The sequence below is a fragment of the Macrobrachium nipponense genome, chromosome 3, assembly GCF_015104395.2.
Source record: "Macrobrachium nipponense isolate FS-2020 chromosome 3, ASM1510439v2, whole genome shotgun sequence".
Lineage (NCBI taxonomy): Eukaryota > Metazoa > Arthropoda > Malacostraca > Decapoda > Palaemonidae > Macrobrachium > Macrobrachium nipponense.
Window position 1 is genome coordinate 95372217 of NC_087202.1, and position 7080 is coordinate 95379296.

Consider the following 7080-nt stretch of genomic DNA (forward strand, 5'->3'; position numbering starts at 1 on the left):
TATATATATATATATATATATAAAAAATATATATATATATATATATATATATCTATATATATATATATATCATATATATATATCATATATATATATATATATATATTTATTTATATATATATATATATATATATATGTGTGTGTGTGTGTGTGTGTGTGTGTGTGTGTGTGTGTGTGTGTGTATATTTGAAGTTTTCTCTATAGTTGTAACTTAGACACGCTATATATAATTAAGAAAAATGCTAAATTTCGTATCTTCCATTATACCTTGTCTTTGTAGTCCGAATTATTTTCATTTCACAGAATATTGCAGGGCTAAAGTAATGAGATTTTGTTCGAGTAACAACATTACTACTTTCACATTCTGCTGGTTAAAAGGTATTAAGTTTATATACCTTTGAAGTTAACTAAAAATATCCGAGTGACCAACTTACGTATCACGAGAGTAATGGAGCTGTGGACTAAAAATGTGCTTCAAATGCGTTAAATTTGTTTCATTATAAGGCAGTCTAAAGAATCCTTTAATGTAGTATTTATATAATAAACAGTTTAGATGAGTTTTGTGTTCTTTTCATTCTAATCTCAAGGAAAGGTAAGTCATGGCAGATTAATTGAATTGATTATCTGTATTCTTTTCAACTCTGGAATACCATTGTACTAAGCCGGAATCCCCGTGCTGTATCCTATCCGATTTATGTGTTTTGAAAGCAAAATTAGCTGCTCTTTATTTACATTATCTAAAAGAAACAAATGATGTATACATTTAACTATACACTGATGAATTATACTATTAATCTTATGTCGCATGAATTATCAAAATATTACGATGAGCGTTCTTCCTTTTCATTATCTATACGATTCGGTCCTTTTGTAGATGACGTATGCACTGGCTACGATCCACAATGTAGGAGGAGTCTTTGAAATTAGGATTCGTGGTTTAACCAATTTTTTTTTCTTATTGCACATGTTACGTCCATGGTCGTACAAATAGTTTATTTTATCATTCTGATTGTTTTTATATGATAAAGTTTGTTTTTTTCCCCCAACATTGGCATTAATCTTATCTTACCTTTGACCTTTTCAGGAGCAGAGACATTGTCGGTAGCTCTGTTCTTACTGTTGCTGCTCTTGTTGGCTAATCTGGCCACGTGAAAGCAGCGGCTGATCTACTGGAACTGTCCCGTGGACTCCAGCCTCCGGATTGGCTTTCACCCAGCACTTCTCCGTGGATACCGTCGTTCCAGTCTCGTTTCGCTCTCGAATTCATTTCAGTGTCTATGAGGATGAGCATATCAAGACCCCCTCTGCGTTGCACTTATCCTTCGTCTAGACTTCAGTAAGTTCTCTCTGATGTAACGGTGTTTGATGTAAGTAAAATAAAGTGCGGAGACCCGGTGGCATGAAAACAAAAAGAAAAATAAAAGGCAGATACTCGCTTAGTTTTGAACAGGGTCTGAAGTGACGAAGAGTGCCAGTGATCTGATTCTCTTCTGTCCGTCCGTGATTGAAGAGGGACGAGGGAATGTGGTTATTTCAAAATTGATTCGAAAGATTCTCTCTAACTGCCAGTTTGGGGAAGAGAAGAGTGGCCGTCAGGAGACGGGTGTTGAACAATAAATCATCTTAGGCCTGACAGAAGCTGCATACCAAAATGGAGATCTTCCTTTACAAATAACCCGTCTCTATCTTCCATTCAGTGGAAAGAGGCAGAACCGGTTGGGCAGAAATAAAGAATCAAAAATAGTCTTATTTGGAAGAGTAGATTTCTTTTCTAGTCAAAAGAGAGTGGTAACTGAAGTGTCAGGAATGAAAGGTAATTCGGGTACAAGCAATACCTTTAAACTTATGAGTACGCATTGCTTTGTGGATTTATTCGCCTTTGATATAAGGTCTTTGCATGGATGACACAGATAATCCAAATCTTCTCGACATAAGAAGCATCAATAAAAAATATGAAAATGAAATAATGATAACTACTGATAACAAAATTCGGCACAGCAAAATGGGAACTAGTGGCGAGACAGATTTAATACAACGAACTTAGAAATGTAAAACTACGTGGATATTAAATGTCTCATATATATTGGCCATCACAAGGAAACCAAATGGGAAAATAGTATGCAGAAAATAAAAAAGAATGAAGAAAGGTTATGGCAATTACGGTGAATGTAATTCTTGTTAACTTAACTGGAAACAGTTATTCTGTTTGGATTTCATTTGGGCAATCCAAGATTTTGCTTATGAACAAATACTTTTGAACTTTAAAAATTAAACTATATGTATGAGGAGCAGTGTTTTAATCTCTCTCTCTCTCTCTCTCTCTCTCTCTCTCTCTCTCTCTCTCTCTCAAACACGCACACACACGCACACACATTAAATGAAAATGGCTCAGAAAGAGGTGCAACTTATTGTCCTTTCTATCAGCATCTTTTTCCTCGTCCAACATGTTCATCGTAATATTCTCCCGATTAGCTAATTCTCACAACTTAGATACGTTGAATCCCTCAAGGGCAGTTTCTGCCTATTTCAGTCTCGTGTTCTATCCAATTTAATTAGCTCGTTTCATTATTTAATTTCATTCAGTCTCTCACTTCTACAAATATTTTGGGTCTTTCGATTATTTTCACCTTATCGTAGGAAGGACACATGGTTCAAACAGTCTCTTTTCTTTGTTCAAATAGCCTTGTCATTGCGATTGTGTTCGAACTATTCATATTCGCTCGAAAGTTGATGTCCATGTTCGGAACCTTTCACATTTTCTGAACTTATTATTCAATAAGATTGAGTCAAATGGTTTTTTTTATCAGTAATCGCACACTACTTACTCTTATTTACATCTTTGCCCACAGTGCAATGCTCCCTGTTATTCTCGATTTAATTTTCATAGATATTATTTGCCCATTGGCAGACTTTCTGCCGCTATATACTCCGCCTCAGTCAGAAACGCTTTCGGTCGCACTGCTCGGGGACCTTCATTCCGTTTACTACTTAACCAACACTTGGGATCTTCTTCCTGCATCTGGCATGTGTCTTATAGTCATCGTCTTCTGTACCTAGTTTCTATCAGTTTTGAACTAAATGAAGCCATTGCGTCGTCTTTCCCCTTCACCAGCGACGAACAAGGACACGCAGAAAAGAAAGGATTCGCAATTCATTACATAAGTTAGTTTTGGTTACTCGCCTGTTATCTTATCCGAGTCCCTTGAACTTTCTCAAAGACAACATGTGAAGAGAATGCATGTTAAGTGGAAGCTAAAACCTGGATCCAAGGAAGGTATAGAAGCATTGGAAAGAGCTACTATTGCTCCTCTAAGCAGGCTAGCTGGAATGGTAGGAAACCACGGCGGAAATTGTTCTTGCATACTATTAGAACAACTTAGAGGGAATACTTATTCAGGAGAGGAGAAAACTACCCATTTGGATGAAGAGGATTTTTTATTACAAGCTTAGTGCCGGTCGACGTCTTGAAGGTCACAGTCAAAGGAGTCTGAACTTAGTTTCATTTAGACCTCTTGTTTGATGATTGAATAGTTGCCCGTTCTGCTTTTATCAGATTTTTTTCACGACGTTCTTGGATTAAGAGTCTGCTACAATATTTTAGAGGAAAGAAAAACCATAAGCCTTTCCAGGTGGAGAGTAACGTGCCAAGATTTTGAGATATCTTAACAAGAATTTGTGGCTGTGGTAGAAGTGATAAGATCAAACTTATTTACCTTGGTGTTGAATTGTGATGACTAACACTTTTTAATACCAATAGCATCATCTATCAATCTTGCATTTTGAAATGCATAAAGTCGATGAAGCCCTTACTTGTAACTAATAACGGCATATCTTCCAAATGTAAGTGGGTTTCAGTTGCTTCGACAATCCTTACGCTTATTTCGTTAAACTGTCCACTTTCCTTTTACTCCATATCTCTATTCAAAGAGATATACTAAAATGGAAACAAGAAAAGCAAAGTTTATGACGTCATACTTGTACTAGCAAGGAAAGGGAAAGATAGAAGGAAAGCACTTCAGTTGATTGAATGAATAGATAAATGAATGAATCAATCAATAAATTCCTCCTTCCATATGTGGACAATTGACGTACTGTTTCCTGAATCCTTTTGGATCAGCTCAGTGAAGGTTTTGCATTATTCGATAGCATAATTGGTAGCTATATTGGTCCAGCCTATTAATTTCCTTTAGTTTTAAATTACTTTAAGTTATCCAGTTAGAAAAAAATGAGACTATCCAGCAGTATTGTCTTTTATTTCAAGTTTAGAGGAGTAAGATCCTGAAGCTACATTAAAAAAGTCCTTGTCAAGTCAACCATTAGACATTTTTTTTACGTTTTCTACGAAGACCTCGAACAAAATTTTTAACTCTGGAAATAACAACGAGAATGAAGGAAAGATTCGAATATATATATATATATATATATATATATATATATAATATATATATATATATATATATATATATATTATATGTGTGTGTGTGTGTGTGTGTGTGTGTCAGAACAAGGACATCTTCATGGTTATGTGGTTAACGTAACTTCGTTCGATACTGAGGATGCAGGTTGTATCTTGGCCAGGGTTTCAGAATCTCTATCTTTGTATATATATATATATATATATATATATATATATATATATATATATATATATATATATATATATATATATATATATGATGTAAATGTATATGATGTATACATATATATATATATGATTTTCTTTACCCAGAAATTTATTGTTCCTATGTTGCGTCGAGTGAAAACAGTTAATCAAATTCAATGAAAATACAGTAACGTACTATATTACCTCTTCATGTGAATGATCTTATTACTGTTTAAATACTAATCTTTCTTTTCCCATGAATTCGCTGCTAACTAATATCAGACATGTGTAATACAGGAAAGTCATTTTAAACTTTATACAAAGGCTGTTTGAAATTTTGACTAAATAAATTGCCTGTGTTAAATCTTTTACTGAAAATAATCCTTCGTGTGACATTATTGAAATTGATTGCCCTGTATTCTAGTTTTTTTTTATTTGTATGAATAAAGGGAGATTTTTAGTTTTTTTCTGATTGATCATAGCCTATTAGTATACTATTTGTTAGAGAGAAATAATGTTTTGGATACTGAAGTTTGTACTTTGCAAAGGCTACTCCAAATGTTTCTAAAAATAAATGTTGTAATAACTAATGAGGTGTTTTCATTATGAGACCATGAGATCCTTGAGTGTAATGCCCTGACAGAAGAAAAAAATGTGGCTCTACTTTATCCATCTACTGTATTCATTTAGACCTCAAATATTTTCTACGAATATGACTGATTTATATTCTTTTCCTCATATATGTCTCACCTGTAAGTCTGATTTTTACGTTTTGAGTTGCCCCCATCGATTCCTAGTCCTTAAAGTATGGCTAGGTGTCACACCATATCTAACCATACTTTTCAAAACCTATGACTGTGCGTTTTCTGGGTCCGATTATGCTTCTTTCTATATATGTGATTAAAGCTACACATTATAATTTTTGTTCTCAAAGAATTTTAAGGGAAACCTGCACCAGACCACGCCAAGAGAAATGTATAATATATATATATTATAATATATATATATATATATATATATATATATATATATATATATATATATTTACATATACGAAATATGCATGTTAATGGCAAGGTTTCTTTTTTTCAATAAAAGTAAAATCTTATACCTCATTTTTGTTACATTACAATCTGTACAACGCCACTGCTAGCTTTATTAGCTTATTTCTGTCGTGCGTTTAAGTTCTTTCGGAAGGGTACCAAATAACAGAGGGACCAGTAATTCCAACATAGCAAATACGACTTGGCGTGCAAATAATGATTATTTATGGCTTTCATTGCCAACGCGGAATCAGAGAAATTTGTTTCTGGTGATAGAAATTAATTTCTCGATGAGGTTCGGATCCAACAGTAGCTGTAGGTCCCGTTGCCAAGTAACCAATTAGTTCCTAGCCACGTAAAAATAACTAATCCTTCGTGCCATCCCAAGAAGAGCTATTAATCAGCTCAGTGGTCTGGTTAAACTAAGATATATTTATGGCTTTCCATTAACAAAACCAGAGGCATTCTTAACTAGTCATGTTATATATAACTTACCATCGGTCGTTTCTTTAAACAGGTTACAGCAGGATTTAAACAAGGACTACGAAGTTTCAGTCTAAATCTGCTGACTGTAGCAGCACGGATATTGTTCCATTTACCTTGTAATATTGTGTTGGATCTTAGAGCAAGTTGATGGAGATTCTGTTGCCAGGGCTAGACGGTGGGGGGAATTACGAGAATTAATCATATCCTTCATAATGTCAGTTGCAATATGGGAAAGATAATTGGTCAAAGACCCTTGGATCCACCGGTATACTAATTTCAGTTCACACAGCGCCGGAGTTATTACACGAAATCATCCTAACATTTTAATTGAATATGAAATAAAAGCAACAGCAAATTTTTCGTAAACGTAAAGTCATGTCTGAGGAGTTGAATGTTTATAAGCAGTAACATGCACGTCTTTTCCGATCTCATCATTATTTTTATCTCATTTCCTTTACCGTATTACAGTTAAGTTGAGAAGTGCTGGGCCTGGAAAGAATATTTTACTGTTGGTGAAATATCTTTTGTAATCTTCTCTCGTCACTCGATTTCAGTAAGTTTTCGAGTACTTGTAAGAAATCCTCTTGTCATATGTAAGAAAAGGGATTTGAAAAGGGATAACATTTCTCTCTCTCTCTCTCTCGATAACATTTCTTCTCTCTCTCTCTCTCTCTCTCTCTTTCTCATTCTCCGCATGTTTTCATATTCTATGGATTTCTTAGCAATGTACGAGAAATAGCTGCATTAATTTAATAACGCCGGTTAATACAGATGTTCTTGGAAATAATATAGATTAATCCGAACAGACTTGTATTAATCTGCTCTGCGTTGTTAATACAAGAGATCCATTGAATATTAACACCCATGGAGAATGAGAAATAAAATTAAAACAATTATGTCTTTTCAAATTTCTTTTGCGAGATATGGTAACAGGACTGAAGTCTAAAA